This window comes from Microcaecilia unicolor, chromosome 9 (assembly GCF_901765095.1).
Source record: "Microcaecilia unicolor chromosome 9, aMicUni1.1, whole genome shotgun sequence".
NCBI classification, from domain to species: Eukaryota; Metazoa; Chordata; class Amphibia; order Gymnophiona; family Siphonopidae; genus Microcaecilia; species Microcaecilia unicolor.
This window is the reverse complement of record NC_044039.1, coordinates 135,018,612-135,038,184: the sequence shown is the minus strand read 5'-3', so window position 1 is coordinate 135,038,184 and position 19,573 is coordinate 135,018,612. Positions and strand designations below refer to the sequence as shown.

Genomic DNA, 19,573 nt, shown 5'->3' with positions numbered 1-19,573 from the left:
TTAAACCATGCATCTCCTATTAAATATGACTCTTCTAAATTTTATGCTGTGCTGTTATTGAAAATTTAATAAGTTTTTTGAGTAATAACTATTTGTACCCTTATGATATTGGTCGTTATACGTTTTGATATAATTCGTTTATTAATTATTTATTATCTTTTCAATATTTAATAATTTTCTCATTTATACAATTTTAATAGAGACCACATTTTATGAGCTCCATTGTCTGTCAGTATATCCTCTGTGCAACTACTGATTGGTATGTTTAATTTTATTTCATGTCTAATCTTACCTTTATTTGTATATTCATTTTTATTACTATTTTTATTACCATTTTATATGTATGGATTAAGAAATTTTCTGCTATTGATGTTTTGTCATTTGTTTAATATGTTACTATTTGAAACATGGTAACTATTATCACCTTTCCTATTGAAAGTAATTCACCACATATCATGCACAACTATGTATTGTTCTATTAGATTTTACTGGAAATAGATCCCTATACTGCCAATTAAATTACATAGAGTCTATTTACCTTTTATCTTTTACCTACTTGGTTGTTTGTCTGATGGTATAGTAATAGTATTGTTTTTGGTAATATATCAGATTATATGTCAGAAAATTTAATCTATATTAGGCATAACTAATTTTTTTTAAATATTTTTAATATTCTAAATTTTTAATATTTTTAATATTTTGTTATATCTTTATATTATATTGAAATTTGTTGTAATACATTCGATTTAATTTGTTTCTATTCAATTCTCATTTTATTATATATGTGTTTTGTTTTTCTGTTCTTTTGTTGTTATGTTATAGACCCCTGATGAAGGTTTTTTTAAAAACCGAAACACGGACCGTGTTGGGTCCTTAATAAAGTTTTTCTGGAGCATCTCACCTCTTGCCTTGGATTGATCTCTTGAAGTTGTTTTTTCCACCTGTTTCTTCTCTCCACTTTAGTCATCTATACATGCAAGTTAACTCATATAATACCAACTAGCAGAAAAGGTAAAATTATGTATCATACCTGATAATTTTCTTTCCATTAATCATAGCTGATCAATCCATAGACTGGTGGGTTGTGTCCATCTACCAGCAGGTGGAGATAGGGAGCAATCCTTTTGCCTCCCTATATGTGGTCATGTGCTGCCGGAAACTCCTCAGTATGTCGATATCAAAGCTCCATCCGCAGGACTCAGCACTTAGAGAATTACACCCACAAAGGGACACACTGCCCAGCTCACCACCGCCGAAACGGGGGAGGGGAATCAACCCAGCTCATCCCCACACAAGAGGAGGGGAATCCGTCCAGCTCATCCCCGCGGAGCGGGGGAGGGACACCACACCCGCCGATGCGGGGGGATCTGGCTTATCCTGCAACCGCGGGAGGAGCTGACTGACCCTAACACCGCCGAAGCGGGAGAGATACAAAGCTGCCCTACAGCCGCACGAAGCGGGAGGGAGCGCCGGCAGAATTTAGGTCTCAATCCAGCCCCGTAAAAACGGAGGGGAGAGGAATGCAGCAGCTCACTGTAACACAAAATCGTCTCAACTCCTGAAGAATCCAATTGAAAAAACTTGAACACGAAGTCCTCCTGAACAGGAACTGAAGACTAAACTTGAACCTGAAATGCAACCAGAATATAAACAGTACAGATATCTGGGAGGGGCTATGGATTGATCAGCTATGATTAATGGAAAGAAAATTATCAGGTATGATACATAATTTTACCTTCCATATCATCATGCTGATCAATCCATAGACTGGTGGGATGTACCGAAGCAGTACTCACCCAGGGCGGGACATAGAAATCCCTGACCGCAACACTGAAGCTCCAAACCGGGCCTCCGCCCGAGCAGCCACAGTCAAGTGGTAATGACTGGAGAAGGTATGAGGCAAAGCCCAAGTTGCCGCCCTACAAATCTCTTTCAAGGAGACGGACCCGGCCTCTGCTATCGAGGCCGCCTGTGCTCTAGTGGAGTGAGCCTTCAGCCGAATAGGTGGCACCTTCCCCGCGGCCACATAAGCCGCTGCAATGGTTTCCTTGACCCATCGTGCCTCTGTAGGCTTGGATGCCTGCAGGCCCTTACGAGGACCTGCGAACAGCAAAAACAGATGATCCAACTTCCGGAAATCATTGGTCACTTCCAAGTATCTGATGATGACTCATCTCACATCTAGATATTTGAGAACAGAGTACTCCTCTGGGTAGTCCTCCCTACGAAAGGAGGGTAGACAGAGCTGCTGATTCACATGGAAACAAGAAACAATCTTGGGCAGGAAGGAAGGCACTGTGCGAATAGACACTCCTGCGTCAGTGAACTGCAGGAAGGGCTCACGACATGATAGCGCCTGGAGCTCGGAAACTCGTCTGGCTGAAGTGATAGCCACCAAAAAGACTGCTTTCAACGTCAGGTCTTTCAGAGATGCCCTCGACAAGGGTTCAAAAGGCGGCTTCTGCAAGGCTCTTAACACTAGATTGAGATTCCATGCAGGCACCACCGAGTGCACAGGAGGGCGTAGGTGATTAACTCCCTTGAGAAAGTGCACCACATCTGGCTGCGAGGCCAGGGACGCACCCTTCAGGCGACCCCTGAAGCAAGCCAGAGCTGCTACCTGGACTTTAAGGGAACTGAGCGAAAGGCCTTTCTCCAGACCTTCTTGCAGGAACGCCAACACTGAAGAAATTGGCGCAGTGAAGGGAGAAAGAGAGCCTGCCTCACACCACGATGCAAAGGTACGCCAAACCCTGGCGTAAGCAGTAGAAGTAGAGCGCTTCCTCGCTCTCAGCATAGTGGCGATGACCTTGTCTGAGAAGCCCTTCTTCCTCAGACGCTGCCGCTCAATAGCCAGGCCGTAAGACCAAAGGGGGAGGGATCCTCCATCACCACGGGACCCTGATGCAACAGGCCCCGCTCCGCTGGCAGCCGCAGAGGGACGTCCACTGAGAGCCTGATCAAGTCCGCATACCAGGGACATCTGGGCCAGTCCGGACCCACCAGGATTATCCGGCCAGGATGCTTTGCCACCCGGTCTAGCACCCTGCCCAACATGGGCCAGGGCGGGAACACATAGAGAAGCTCCTGTGTCGGCCACCGTTGGAGAAGAGCATCTACTCCCAGAGATCGAGGGTCCCGTCCTCTGCTGAAAAAGCGCGGCACTTGGCAATTGGCCGATGACGCCATCAGATCAAGGCTCGGCTGGCCCCAGCACTTCGTGGTGTCCAAGAACGCCTGAGCCGATAACTGCCACTCTCCGGGATCCAAGGTATGGCGACTGAGAAAGTCCGCCTTGACATTCATGACTCCCGCAATGTGGGCCGCCGACAGCTGTTCCAGGTTCGCTTCCGCCCACTGGCATAGATTCATGGCCTCCTTGGCTAGAGGGACGCTCTTGGTACCTCCCTGGAGATTGACATAGGCCACCGCCGTGGCACTGTCCGACAGGACCCGTACTGGCTTCACCGCCAGTACCGGGAGGAACTCCAAAAGTGCCAACCGAATGGCTCTTGAGTTCCAGGAGGTTGATAGACCACTTTGCCTCTGCAGGAGACCAGAGCCCCTGCGCTGTCCTTCCCAAGCAGTGGGCTCCCCAGAACGTCAAAGAGGCGTCCGTCGTGACGACAACCCACTCCGGGGTTAAAAGAGGCATTCCTGCGGACAGCTTGTCTGGCCTCAGCCACCAGCTCAGCGCCTTGCACACCGCTGGATCCAAGGGAAGGCGCACAGCGTAATCCTCCGACACTGGAGTCCATCGCTGCAGCAGAGAATGCTGTAGAGGTCTCGTATGGGCCCTGGCCCAGGGCACTACTTCCATCGTGGCCATCATAGAACCCAACAGCTGCACATAGTCCCAAGCCCGAAGAGGAGAGGCTACCAGGAACTGGTCCACCTGAGCCTGAAGCTTGACAATCCGATTGTCTGGCAGGAACACTCTGCCCACTTGGGTGTCGAAACGAACTCCCAGATACTCCAGGGACTGAGTCGGGCGCAGCTGGCTTTTCTCCCAGTTGATGATCCACCCCAGGGAGCTCAAAAGAGCAATCACCCAGTCTGCAGCTCTGCCGCACTCTGCATAAGAGGGGGCTCGGATCAACTAGTCGTCCAGATAAGAATGGACTTGTAATCCTTCCTTGCGTAGGAAGGCCGCGATGACCACCATTACTTTGGAGAAGATCCGCGGAGCAGTAGCCAACCCGAACGGGAGGGCTCTGAACTGGAAGTGTCAGTCCAGGACTGCAAAACGCAGAAAGCATTGATGAGGAGGCCAGATGGGAATATGCAAGTAAGCTTCCTTGATGTCCAAGGATGCCAGGAACTCCCCTGCCTTCACTGCTGCTATAACAGAGCGGAGAGTCTCCATTCGGAAGTGTCAAACTTTCAAGGCCCGATTGACCCCTTTGAGGTCGAGGATAGGCCGCACAGAACCTCCTTTCTTTGGTACCACAAAGTAAATGGAGTAACATCCCTTGCCAAGCTGATCTTCTGGCACCGGAACGACCGCACCCAGGCGGATCAGACTGTCCAAAGTCTGCTGCACTGCCACAGCTTTGACCAGAGACTTGCAGGGGGAGTGCACAAACCCGTCTCTAGCTTGTAGCCGTCTCTGATGACTTCCAGCACCCAAGCGTCTGAAGTTACCCTGGTCCACTCGTCCAGAAACGAGGATAGGTGTCCTCCAATCTGCTCTGGGCCATGGACCAGGGCCCCGTCATTGGGTACGAGACCCTGGGGGAGGACCGGAGGACGCACCTCCGGGACGGCGGTCTCTGCAAAAGGAATGCTGCTTGGGGGAGAAGTTCCTCTTGAAGGAAGAGGGGGCAGAGGAGCCTGACTTGCCCGAGCGATACCGACGGGCTTCCTGAAACCGTCCTTTGGAGGAACCGGAGCGGGCACCACTGGCCCGAGCCCTGACCTCCGGTAACCTCTTGCCCTTGGACGTGCCGAGATCGGTCACAATCTTGTCCAGCTCGACCCCAAAGAGCAGCTTGCCTTTAAAAGGCAACTTAGCCAGGCGAGACTTAGAGGCGTGGTCAGCAGACCAATGCTTCAGCCAAAGCCAGCGCCGAGCAGAGACTGTCTGAGCCATACCTTTAGCCGAGGCTCTCAAGACATCATACAGCAAGTCTGCCAAGTAGGCCAAGCCCGATTCCAGGGCCGGCCAATCAGCCCTCAAGGAAGGAACCAAAGGGGAAGCCCGCTGCACAATCGTCAGGCACGCCCTGGCCACATAGGAGCCACAAACTGAGGCCTGCAAACTTAAAGCAGCCGCCTCGAAGGACGACTTTAAAGCCGCCTCCAATCTTCTGTCTTGGGCGTCCTTTAGGGCCATGCCAACTTCCACCGGCAACGCCGTATTCTTAGTCACCGCAGTGATTAAGGAATCAACGGTAGGCCAAAGAAAGGCATCCCGTTCACCATCAGGTAGAGGATAGAGGCGGGACATAGCCCTACCCACTTTAAGGCTCGCTTCTTGGAAATCCCATTGAGCCAAAATCAAGGTGAGCATAGCTTCATGCACGTGGAAGGTTCTAGGCGGGCGCTTCGTCCCCAGCACAATGGCAGAGCCAGCAGAGGCTGAGGGAGAGACGTCTTCTGGAGAGGAAATCTTCAAAATGCTCATGGTCTGCACTAACAGGTTGGGCAAATCCTCTGAGCGAAAGATCCGCGCTGCAGAGGGGTTATCCGCTCCATCCGAGCGGGAATCCATCTCCTCCAAGGAATCCCCAAAGGACCGTTGGGAGAACTCAGATACGCTGCCCTCAGAGGACAGAGTCCTCTAGGGCCTGGAAATCCACCCGAGGGCGTTTGCTTCTGGAGGCCTCAATCCCTTTATCAGACAGGGGAGCAGGGGCAGCGTTTTGCATAAGAAAGGCCTGATGCAACAGCAAAATTAACTCAGGGGAGAAACCCCCCAGACTGTGCACTTCTGCAGCCTGGGCCACGGCCCTAGACGCACCCTCAACTGGCGCTCGCAAGAGCGGGGGAGAAACATGCTGTGCATCCAAAATGGCGTCCGGCGCGAAACTCCGAGAAGGAGCCGCGCGGGAAGAACGGCGCTTAACTTTTGCCGCTTTCCTGCCGTCGCCCGAATCAAGGGCGATCATAGCATTAACGTCTCCCACCTCGAGGGCAGCCCAAGAAGAAGGACGTCCAAAAATTTTTTTTTTTTTTTTTAACGGAGCCAGCTGGAGGGACCTGGCACCACCAGGTTTGCACTTGCTCAAGAAGAGCCCTCAACCCCAGGTACTCAACAAAACCTAAGAATTAGGCTTGGAGACCTAGCCAGAGCTGCTGCTGTGTGTGACCACCACCTGCTGAGATAGAGAACATACTGAGGAGTTTCTGGCAGCACATGACCACATATAGGGAGGCAAAAGGTTTGCTCTCTATCTCCACCTGCTGGTAGATGGACACAACCCCACCAGTCTATGGATTGATCAGCATGATGATATGGAAATGTATGTCATTTGATAGCACATATTTTGACAGTGAGCAAGCACATGGGAACATGTAAATATGTGCACAAATTATAGTGTATACTGACTAACATTTACACCACAGAGGAAGTGTAAAGAGTCTGTGAAAACATTTTCAGCCACTTGTGCTACTATTCTAGAAAGAAAAGTAGGTGCCTACTTTTCTTGAAAGACTAGGCTTGAAATAGGTGACTGCATAATAGAATTTCCTCTTGGTGTCTAAAATTTGGTAAAGCAGACAGACATGGGGAAATCACTGCTTGCCCTGGGATTGGTAGCATGGAACGTTGCTACTAATTGGGTTTCTGCCAGGTACTTGTGACCCAGAATGGCCACCGTTGGAAACAGAATAGTGGGCTAGATGGACCATTGGTCTGACCCTGTATGGCTCTTATGTAATAGAAGGTTTAAAAAAAACACAGCAAAACAAAAAGTCAGACAAAACAAGTGAAATAGCGACAAAACAGCAAAGACGTGAGAAATGGTGGGAAGGAAAACATTTTTCCTGATGCTTCTGTTTTCTACAACCCTTAGGAATAGATGCATAAGTCAGTGCCTACAAACTTCCATAACTTAACTTGATGGAATTAGCAAAAATTGTAAACAAAAAAAGATATAGTGGAATTAGAAAAGGTACAGAGAAGGGCGACGAAAATTATAAAGGAGGTGGGGCGACTTCCCTATGAGGAAAGGCTAAAGTGGCTAGGGCTCTTCAGCTTGGAGAAAAGGCGGATGAGGGGAGATATGATAGAGGTCTATAAAATAATGAGTGGAGTTGAACAGGTAGATGTGAAGCGTCTGTTTACGCTTTCCAAAAATACTAGGACTAGGGGGCATGCGATGAAGATACAATGTAGTAAATTTAAAACAAATCTGAGAAAATATTTCTTCACTCAACGTGTAATTAAACTCTGGAATTCGTTGCCAGAAAATGTGGTAAAGGCGGTTAGCTTAGCGGAGTTTTAAAAAGGTTGTTAGACGGCTTCCTAAAGGAAAAGTCCACAGACCATTATTAAATGGACTTGGGGAAAAATCCACTATTTCTGGGATAAGCAGTATAGAATGTTTTGTACTTTTTTGGGATCTTGCCAGGTATTTGTGACCTGGATTGGCCACTGTTGGAAACAAGATGCTGGGTTTGATGGATCTTTGGTCTTTCCCAGTATGGCAATACTTATGTACTTATGGAAAAAAAAATCGCAATTACATACAAACATGTTAATTGTAAAAAAAAAAAAAAAAAAAAAAAAACTCATGTGCAACCAGTTTATTATTTTAATGTGTTTGATTTCATTTGTTGACTATAAAAGTATGAAAAATTAGATAAAATACATTATGATCTACTGCATGCAGAAACTGTCAGACAAGCAGCAATGCATGCATTGATATGCCCCTGCAACTGTCTACTTGGACCCAGAGCAAATACTGGTCAGCAAACCCCAATGTAAATTCTTTCATTCAGGTTTCAAAGTAATAGCCATCATGTTTAGAACTGCAAACTACGCTCGCTGAAATATTTTCTTGATGGCTCTTCTCCAACCTAGAGAAACCACTACAAAGACTAAACTCTCTGTGCATATCAGTTGGCAATTTTTTTTTACACCACCACAGTTTTGAATTATAATTTACAGCCTAACCAGAGCTGCATCAAAAACTACATAAACAGAAAACATGTCCACTTAGGAGGAGTAAAAACCTACACAAATTTGTCATCCAACATCCTTAAACCAACTACATTTGAAGTTGTGGGGTAGCTGAAGCACACAAATAATTTTTTGCAGATTCAACTATTTGGTTACTACTGACTACCTAAGGAAAAAGCTTTAGAATCACAAGCAGACAGTGACAACACAAAACACAGTAGTGCCACTTTGGTAAGTCAAAGGCTATAAAACTATTGTAAAATTAGCATGCTGAATATCATATTATAGGGAAAATATATATTTATGCCCATTTACAAAAGCATTACATTGTCTATTTATGAAAGATAACTGATGTTTATACAAGCACAAAGCTGTCATTGCCCACTTCACCAAGGCAAAGAGACTAATTTTGTAAAAGCATTTTCACATGTAAAACTGTTTTATGTGCATAAACAGACTTTTAAGGGAATGCCTATACTCATGAGATGCGAGCCTGCACAGACTTGTACAGTAGGTATGATCAGGAAAGAATTTGGGGAGGAACAAGGAAGGAATATGAGCAAAGTCAGTACTTACACCCATATTTTAAAAAATACACACCAACTTCCTTCAAGTTGAGGAAGATTCCTGAAGAAGCTGTGCTGTTATTTTATAAAAAGCACAAAGGCGCCCATGTGTCTTAACAGAATATGGCAGGAAAGAGGTCCAGAGACGGGGATCTGGCACCACCAGATATGACTCCCACTAGGCCATCACCCACCAAGCTCAACTGAGAGACCAGCTAACCAACTGGGCCAGGAGCAGGGCCTCAGAACCAGGAGCAGAGAAGCATGTCCATCCACCTGCTGAAGATACAAAACACCGAGAACTGGCCTGGCTGACTGACTATATATGGGACAGCTCAGTTATACTCAAGTCAATCTCCACCTTCTGGTCAATGAATATAACTACCCACACGTCCTGGAACAGTAGGAAAATTTGGTTTATGGTTTATTAAAGAGGAAAGATACTGAGGAGAAGAAGAATGAAGGCACCATTAAGTCAGTAAAAAGAATGAACTGTATACAGAACCCTTCTTTCAGAACACCTCCCACACTAACTCTCTGGGGAGAGCACTATCACATCCTCATGCCCTCTACTGCGCAATTCCACAGAGATCCATCTTGTCACCTACATTATCCAACATCTATATGGCCACTGCTCTATCCGAGACAATCAGATGACTTATAACTCATATGAGGATGATGTATAGCTGCTGGTCCTTCTTGGCCCAGACCTCGACACAGTGATTGCCAACCTAAATGAATGCCTGGAACGATCTTAAGCTGGTATGCCAAAACAAACAAAAACTATAGTAAATCCAAAACAGAAGTATTTTGTAGAAGTATTTTGTGTATGGAAAATAAGGCCTCAACTGCTTAAATGCCAAACATCTTCAAAAGGAACCACTCTGCCTCTCAGCTACTTATTTTATTCATACCTTTTTCTTTTTTAGTAGTAATTCAAGGTGAGTTAAATATGAGTATAGTAGATATTTTCCTATTCATGGAAGTCTTACAAACTAACATTGTGCCTGAGGCAATAGAGAGTGAAGTAAATTGCCCAAAGAGTCCATGAAATCTGAACCATGGCTCTAACCAGCAACTTTACAGACTGGGATTTGTACTGAATTCCAATGAGTTCATCGTGGAAGCTCAAGTCCTAGCATTAGACAAATTAAAACCCTTTAGTGTCCAATGTTCCCATCAATCTGTTCCCATATGGCTTATTATGGGAACATTGGACACTAAAGGGTTAACATTCTTCCACCTTATCAACTATGTCATCTCTGTCCCTTCTTTGATGGTCCTGCCTCTGCCATAGTCATTCAGACACAAGTGATTGCCCAACTGGATAAGTGTACTCTAGGATGAAAAACCACATCCCTCAGTGCAGAATCTGCAACTCATTCAGAATTTTGCAGCTCAAATGCTGCCCAAGAACACTGTCTTGTGACACTATAGAAATCTAAAGATATATATATACACACACACACAAAGAAAGTAAGGATAAGGGAGTGAGAACCATTTAAGAGGCAGGCCTCATTCAAAGAAAAAACTAAGGTCACAAGAAGAAAATCAAAGGGAGTTAAGACTCAGCAGTAATCTTTACAGAAAAAGTGGTGATTTCATAGAACAGCCTCACAGTGAAAAGTGGTAGAAATAAGGATAGTATCCGAATTCAAGAAAGTAAAAGACAAGCACAAAGCATCTTAAAAGGTTTACAGAGCTGAGCAGCTGATCTATTTATTTATTGCATTTGTATCCCACATTTTCCCACCTTTTTGCGGGCTCAGTGTGGCTTACAATATATTATGAATAGTGGAAATACAATTTGTTAAAAAATTCAGGTTATGGATTACATTAGGGAGAGTTGACGAAAAGAAATCAAAATCATAAGGAATCAATCAGTTGGGAAGAACAATGGGACAGTAGGAGGAGAGAAACAGGAAATTAGAGGCATTATATGGATGGAAAGACTAAGCTGAACATTTCAGAAGGAGACCATAATGACCTGTGTGCAAAGTTCAAAACCAGAATTTTATAAAGCCCCTCAAAAGCTGTGCAGTGCTCTACCCGAGTAGTTGTTTCATACCATATGCACATCCCAACAGCATGGGTTTTGCCCTAGATCCCCTAGTTGAACCTTCTCAGGACCAGTCCAAGATTAGTGTGGAACTCAACTGTTACTTAACATCCATGCTGCTTACATAGACTTGGGAGGGAGCGTTCCAGCAGCCTCTTGGACCAGGGCAGAAAAAAGGAAATGTCATGACCTAGGATGACAAGGTGAAAAAGAGGACAGGGTCTAACTCTTAGCCCTCTGAGACTGGTGTCATTCCACCTTGAGATGAGGGCAGACCCAGCCACTCCCTGCCCCTCCTGTGGAAGAAGTGAAACTTTCCATAGAACAGCACAGTCTTCCTCATCCATTTGCTGAAGAGGGCCCCTGAATATTAACATCAGGAGAGATAGGGCTCATGCCTCATCTCTCCTACACTATCTGAAGTAGAAGAAGCATAGTTGAGGTAGTGTGTGGTGGTCATGCTACGGAGTCCACATCACCCTTTGCATTACCAACAGCTGTGGTGCCCCCCCACAAGGGTCAAAAGCTTCTTCCTCAGAAAGGCAGACTGGGGGAGGGGTGGCAGCCATGCTCTTTATGGAGTGGCTCAGCCCTTTTGCCTGCTTTCAAGCAGGGGCACTGTCTTCCCCAGTGGCTGTACTTATATTGGGAGGTGTGGGGGATATGGTTGTTAACACTGGTGGTAGGGTAATAGAGCCAATGATGGAGGGAATACTAGCAGATTCTCTCCAAGGACTGAAGATTGCATATCTCTTCCTACTCCCTCTATAGCAGAACCAGCTGCAGTTACGGCACAGCCATCCAGGTCTAGAGGGCATCAGTGCCATCTCCACCAGTAGCACCCAATGGTGCTTGGCTATTTCCAGGCACTCAATACACGTACGCCCAGGTAAGCTGCACTGAAAGCAGGATGCTTCACTACAGGTTTTCCTTATGCCATAAAGATCCCCTTTACCTGCTCCCATACCACCGGAGGTGCCATCCATGCCTGCCTACATGTTGTTACATGCTACAATTATTTCTCAATGTGCCTTAGGACAGAGAAGAAATATGAGCAATGTTGGCTCCCCTACATAAGAAATGCACAATAAGAGAGTCTGGGAGAAGAGGTGGTACATTTAAGAGAACCACTCTAATTCCTTGCCCCTTAAGAGGGCCGCAGTTGGTGAAGACACCATCCACCACAAGGCCTTGCTCTAGGGCCTTACTGAGAGCTACCAATGGCCTACAGATATGAATGGCCTTCTCATATATTCTGGATGCACAGAACACTCTGCTCCTCCCTATCATTTTAGCCAATGCCAGGACATATGAATGCACATCCGGCAGACAGCAATAGACACCATGTTTAAGTCATGTTCCGGGTAAAGCACGCAAACAGGAAGAAGCCTCTATGTAAGTCCTACAGCAACCAAGAAGTAGTAGATGACACAAATGACAGCCAACCAGGGAGATCAATTTCAAATTTCTTTATTGAAAGTACCAGAAAATATGGATCCAACATGATCTGTGTTTCAGCAGACACAACCACCTGCCTCAGGGGTCACAATCAAATTCTGGCAGTCAAATCAAACAAACAAACAATGTTGGCTACATTGCATTCCCATCATCAATACACCAGACTGCAAGTAGTCTGAACCAGTAAGCTGTACAGTACTCCTGCACCAGGCGCACTTTATTTATTTGACTGCCAGTTTGATTGTGGCCCCTGAGGCAGGCAGTTATGTCCACCGAAAAACAGACGGTGTCTGGTCCATATTTTCTTGTGCTTTCAAATACAAGAACTTTGAAATTTATCTCCATGGTTGGCCGTCATTTGCATCATCCTCTACTACTTCTTAAGTCATGCTCCACCATGCCCCCCCCCCCCCCCCCCGGTGACAAGAGCGTCCACCACTGAGGTGGAGGAAGTAGGGGTTGGATGCCACCAGCGCTATGGAGGACCATACCTCTTGTCCTGAGGGGCACTAGTTAGTCCTGGAGGGCTCTGTCTCGTACTAGCTAGAAGGCAGCATAAGCCTCTGTGATTTAGGGGGGGGGGGGGGAGGGAGAGAGCTGTCATGCACTTGATTTACTGGACACACTTCCTCTCCCTCCCCTTTAAAGGCAGAGGACTCCTTGCCCTCACAGTGAAGAGTAAATGGGCGAGAAGGGACAAAATCTGGACACATTCTGAGTGGGCTAAGGAGCTCTCATTCTCTGGAACAGCTCTTATAATTGGTTACACTGGTCCCAGAATAGGGGGGAGGAATAACCTCCCCTCCCAAGTCACCCCTACCATGTTGGGTGGTAGGTTTACCATACCACTGTCTTCTTTCACCACACTATTAGCAGCTATCTTGTAGCAGGCTGCAACTCCCATAACCACCATCATGTCCCCCTCTTCTCCAGAGGCAAACTCTTCCATCTGGGAGGCAGTTTGGAAAGTCATGGAAGTCAGAAGTGGAAATTATATTGTACTGTACAGCTTATATTCCGCCTTCAACAGTGGATTACAAATACAAGAGAACTTCACATTCAAAGGCATTTACAACAATCTTCCTTATAAACGCCAAATAAAATTTACAATTATTGATTTAAAAATAAGTAAGTTCTGAGTGCCTTTTGAAAAAAAAGATAAAATTAAATCTGACAAATCTGGTAGGGAATATTATCTCAGATTTTGGCACTTTGATATACAAAAGATCTCTCCCAAATAGACTTCTGTCTTATCTTTTTCATGGAAAATCCAAGTTCAATCTCTGGAGAAGCCATTCCCAACCCAGTCCTCGAGGCACAACTAGTCTCATCGGTTTTTCAGGATATCCACAATGAATATTCATGAGATAGATTTGCACACTGCCTCAATGCATACAAATCTAACTCAAGAATATTCATTGTGGATATCCTGAAAACCCGATGAGAATAGCTGTACCCCAAGGACTGGGTTGGGCATGGCTGCTCTGGAGGAAAACTTGATATTATTAGGTGGTATCAGAGCAGAAGCCTCAGGCTGTGATTTTCTGTGAAAGTAACTTACGCCCCATTCTTCTTATTTTTATTTTTGCCTACCATCTAGTAGGACACAATGAGGAAATAAAATTAGGAAAAGAGAAAAAAAAGGGGACAAATTTTCAGAAGTAAGGATACAACTTGAAAGCCCTCACTATAAGGACAAAAGGTTGCTGTGGGTTTAACATAGTTTTACCACGGGATAGCAATACAGAAAGGGTTTTAATACAGGTGTTAACTCGTGCTAAAACCCTGAAACAAATTTAAATGGATTGCATTTGCTATCTCGCAGCATGCAAAATAAAACTTTGGCCGCACAATTACCACAGGAAAGTTTACACCAGGTTTCAAGGCAATGTAGAAGGGTGGGTGTCTACCTGCACCATCCCTCTCTCTTCCCCCAACCAGACCACCCTGCCCTAGATGTCTGCATCACCCCCTCCCCACCCCACAATCCAATCTAACCCTTCTATGGCAGCAGGCCCCACCCGGTGCATCCCTAGTATGCACTGCACAGGACAGCACCACCATTTTTCAAGATGGTGGCACTGGCAGAAGAAGCAAGTAGGCATCGCTCCTGCCTCTCCTGTTAGGTACCTCTCTATGGGATGGGGAGGTGCCACTAAACACCAAGGCAGTCAATCTCTCTGGAAGGGGAGGTGGGCTGGGTTAGTGCCGGTCACTTTGGGGGTGGAAGAGACACTAATCACCAGGGATTTTTTATCTATTTTATATATATATTGATGATTGATTGACGGGTGATGGGTGGCAGGAGGGCACAGACCGAATCAGGCAGGAGGGAAGTCACTCAAGAGACAGTGCAAATCGCTGGCAATGTTTTTTTAACACAGCAATAATTTGCATGCTCATTGATTACTGCATGCTCCAGAAATTTGTTTGTGGAACCCTGCGTGCTGTCGGCAGCTCAAATGTGCTGTTACAATGCCCTCTATAAAGATGGGAGAGGGTGTCCCACTAGGTACCTTAATTTATCAGAAGAGCTTCAGTGGGATATAGGCACGAACAGGAGAGGAGCCCACAATCCAAGGTGTACAAAAGGGAGCTCCCTCAGCCTGGTCTTAGAATTTAAAAACCTTCCCAGAGATCTGTCCTGGGAAGGAGAAAGAAACGGCACCAGTGAAAAGTTAAACGAAAAAGCAAAATAAAGATGGAGAAAATAAAAGGCCACTGTTTCCTTAAAAGCATAGATGCCAACATTTCAAAATGACTGGGGGTGCCAAGCACAACACAAATTACCCCTGACTGAACACACTGGAGTTTACTCAGTATTGGTGGTGTTCAGCTGTCAGACTTGTGAGTTCTTGTACCAAGTAGAGCGCTGATGAGCCTGGTACTCGGACCAGGTTCTGCTTGGCGGCTGGACAACCCCGGGTTTCTCCTGCGCTGACCGCCGGTCCCCAGAGGTTGAGCCCCTAGGTGCGAGCGGCCTGCAGGACTTACAGGACGGCGCTGGAAGCGGGGTGATGAATGTATCGGCCAGGCAGGCGGCAGGTCAAGAGAGTAATCCAGGTACAGGCGAAAGTCAGCAGGCAGGCAGCAGGCAAGAGAGTAATCCAGATGCAGGCAAAAGTCAGTAGGCAGGCGGCAGGGTAATCCAGGTATAGGCAAAGTCAGCAACGAGGGACCAGAAGATAAGAAGCAGACTACAGAGTTAGAAACACCTACCAAAGTAGAAGCCGAAGCATGGAGTCCAGGGAGAGCTCAGCTGATAAAGTGCTGGCGTCTGACATCAGCAGGGAGAGCCATAGGATAAGAGCAGGGGAAGGAGGAACCGGAAGACCAATAGGAGAGAAGCAAGGGAAGCCAGGCAGAGGAACAGCAGACCCAGGTGAGTAGAGGAAGAGCAGACCCAGCTGCGTGGAAGCAAAGCAATCAAGAAGCCTGGAAGCCAGGCAGAGAGAGAGAGAGAGAGCAGAAACAGGTGCATGGAAGCAAAGCAATTAAGAAGTCTGCAACCACCGCTCTCTGAACAAACCCAGAGAGGACTACACACATATGGCTCAGGCAGTGCCAGTCAAGTGTGCGTGTCGACAGGACGCCGCATGCATTGAGGTAGGGGACATGACATCAGCACCCACAGAGCTGGTTTCAATGCATTTCAAGTATGGGGAAGGGGAGTGAAATTAAGAACAGAAGAAGATCAAAAGCAGCTCCACTGCACTTGCCCTAGCCAGGTGAAAAAATTAACTAAAACTCAGAAAGAAAATGTAAACAGACTTGCTTTTCCTTATTTTCTTTTATATCTTGGGTTGCTCAGATTGGGGGCAAGGTGTTTTATCCAGTCACCAAAGAGAGGCTGTGAGATAGACTGTCTACAAAGGAAGTAGGGGAAGTGAAAGGAGGGATCCAGCATTCCTCCTCACCCCCGTCCACGGATCCCGCATTCATTCCCCGCAGAAGGCCTGCATCATCCCCCTGGATCCCGCACTCATTCCCCGCAGAAGGCCTGCATCCCCCTGGATCCCGCACTCATTCCCTGCAGAAGGCCTACATCCCCCTGGATCCCACACTCATTCCCCGCAGAAGGCCTGCGTCCCCCTGGATCCCGCACTCATTCCCCGCAGAAGGCCTGCATCCCCCTGGATCCTGCACTCATTCCCCGCAGAAGGCCTGCACCCCCCTGGATCCTGCACTAATTCCCCACAGAAGGCCTGCATCCCCCTGGATCCTGCACTCATTCCCTGCAGAAGGGCTGGATCCACACAGATCCAGCCCTTATCTCCACCAGAAGGGCTGGAACCACACAGATCCAGCCCTTACCTCCACCAGAAGGGCTGGAGCCACAAAAACCCAGCACTTATTCCCACCTGGATCCAGCTCTCGTTCCCCCAAAAGGGCAGCATGTACCCTGATCCAGAGCTTCCTGTGGGAGCAGGACCCAGCAGAGAAGACGGGGGGGGGGGGGCTCGTGGCATACTGAATACAAAAGTAGCAGCAGCCAAAAATTGAACAGAACTCCGTTTTAAAGTAGCACTGAGAAGATCTGGGAGAGACTTTTTACCTTTTTCCCCTCCAGGTTCAGCATGACTCTCAGCTACTGCACACTATGCCATCAAACCTTTCACATAACTGTGTCTTACTCGCTTAACTCTGTTGTGCTATCTAGTGCATGTATTTTTGGCTGTAGTTCTCCAACCAGCTGTAAATCAATTTGAGCTTTTTAGTTAGAAAGAATGGGGATAGTATAAGTAAATGATGACCATCATTTTGGTGCCTACAACCCTGCTATAACGCACAAGAGATGTGTATTTCCATGTAAATTTTTTCCCCAAAACGAAACATTTGTGCAACACTCATTTAACAATGGATAGCTAGAATCAAACATTTCTCATACTAGGCATGAAAAACCATGTATGAACACTTAATTTTTTAATGAAACACCACAAAACCAGGCAGATTTAAGACGCCATTAAATTTCACAAGTGTGAATCTGGTTGAAAAACTTTCCATTCTTTAGCGAACAGACTCTCTAATTACTTAAGCTTTCAATGGAAGTATGTTTGTTTTTTTAAGAAGGTTTCTGGTCCTAAGAATACAAAGTACAAGCAGAACTAATGCAGCCTACTTTCTAGTATGTACACATAGGAGCCAACTTTTCAAAATTATCGGGTGTGCTAAGCCCAATGGAAATAACCCTTCCCAGGACACATACAAACAATTTTCTCAATATTGGGGGTGCTCAAGCACCCACAAAGCCGGCTCTTATGGGCACCCAATTGTGCATACACATGGCCTGACAGAATTCTCTAAAACCCCTGACATTTCTTGCAAATTACTTGAGCACCAAACACAAAAGTTGTTAGAGAGTAGCACGTGAACACACACGGGTGAGAAATTACCCCTGAGTTCACAGAAACTAGCCTAAAAATCTGACTACAGATTTCAAGTCCTTGCAGCACAGTGGGCTGAGAAAGCTTATTTTACACTACACAGGGCATCATGTACAGACACAGTTATATGCTCCCTTGATTTTATAGTATTCAATCATGCTAAAGGGTAAGAAATCTCAAAAGAGGCCGCTCAAACGATTCAGGGCAATAACGAAAATTTCCACACCGTAGTGCGTACACCAACCAAGAAGGCCACAGAGTCAGTGTCATTCCAAATTAACTGCCCTACAAAGGAAATTCCATGCTAAACAGATCCGGGGTGGAGGGGGGACCCCGACGCATCGCCCCCTGAAAACATATTTGCGGCACTGTTAAGGATCCAAGCACACGAATTCACTAGACTGTATCGACGCACACTGCCAAGGTTTGATTTCACTGCAGGATCTGTCAACTGGTCCGTTCAACGACATAAAATGTCACTTCCAGAATCACAAGCGAGTAATAAGGATTTAAAAAACAAAATTGAAACTGAATTCCATTCGTTGGCTACAAGGAAATTCTTAGAGGGAGAGGGAAGTGCAGCACCGATATATTAACCACTAGGTAAACCTGTTTAGTGTCCCATACAAAAGATAGACTTTATTTTTGCTTTTTCGTGGGTGGTATATCCTAACAAATGACAAGATGATTAAACTACTTCGACCAGGTTAAGATACTATTAACTACTTACAAGACCCCCCCCAAAAAGGTGCGCGCCCCCCCCCCCCTAGATTTCAGCAATTCGTTTCGACGGATCCATTAACCTCGTAAACATTTCATATGTCTTGCACATTATCACTGTCCACTTGAATCTGAAAACACTTAAAAACAAGTTGTTAAAAGCAAAGCAAATTACAGTCTAGTTGGGAAAAGCACATCTAGCAAAATACAATCACTGCTAACCATCGAATAGTTTCATCGCTTTCATTCTAAATTTTACCAAAATAAAAACATTCAACTGCGGCAGCCTCTGCCGGCTGCTTCTCCTACTTACCTCCTCCTCTACTCCGTGGGAGTAAACAGACCGTCTGTGCTCCTGGTAAAGAAAAGAAAAAGCCTCCTTCACTGCATATACATAAATGTGGAAGGAAAATACAGTCGAATAGTCTTTCTCTGGATGGAAGATGCCCAAGCAGAAGCAGATTAGTGCAAACTTAATTTTCTTTTTCCCCCCAACCCCGTGGTGGACCGATGAACAGGCAGGAAGCCCGATTCCTTGGACTTCACCACCATCTCCCGGGAAGGCACTACCTACTACAGCTCCTTCGGCTTCATATATAGTTCGTGAGGAAGAGGCGGTTATTTTTCAGAGTGGCAGAGCGTTATGGAGGGGGAGGGGAGTGAAAAAGGGAAAAATAAAAGGCCAGCACTGGTCTCTTTGCTCCCTGCAGGAAAGACCGAATGCTGCGGATTCTCCCTCCCCCCTCCTGCTTTATGTGCACGCGCGAACCTGCTTCTCCGTCTGCCTCTTTCTCTCTACTCAACAGAACTTAGAAACAAAGTTCCCAATCCTCCGCCGATGTCTCTCCGCCTGCCTACCAGGCAGCAGCCCGTAGCGCGATTCGCGGGATGAGATCACCGCAATGAAGTCTCGCGAGAGCCGCGCCATTACAACTAGTTCGGATTCGGAAAGCAACCTCCTTGGGTATGACGACGGGCCTGCGGTACGTTGCTATAGCAACAGGGCAAAGCTTAGAAAGTTGCCTTTGATAAGCGGGGGAGGGCGCCTCGTCGTCGTCGTTGTCTGTCAGTGGGGTTTTTAAGCTCTGCCCTGGCTTCCTCTAGCAGTGGTGTTCCTTGGTAGGCTGCCCCCCCCCCCGGTGCATTGGTCTTACCTCCTTGGGGTGATGGGCTTTGGCTGGCTCGCCGGTTCCCTGTTCCCTCTATTGTTACTTCCTGTTCCAGGGCAGGGAGCCGGCGGAGCCAGCCGACAGCTCAGCCG

General features: G+C 46.5%; 1 protein-coding gene across 1 annotated transcript in view; it reads right to left on the bottom strand.

Moving 5' to 3' along the window:
• Positions 1-19,155, bottom strand: part of SIPA1L1 (signal induced proliferation associated 1 like 1) — a 637,152-nt gene extending 617,997 nt beyond the window's left edge. Inside the window, 1 exon segment of the mRNA XM_030215408.1 lies at positions 18,626-19,155. The gene's annotated coding sequence lies outside the window, so the exon portion shown is untranslated.
• Positions 19,156-19,573: the final 418 nt, after the last annotated feature.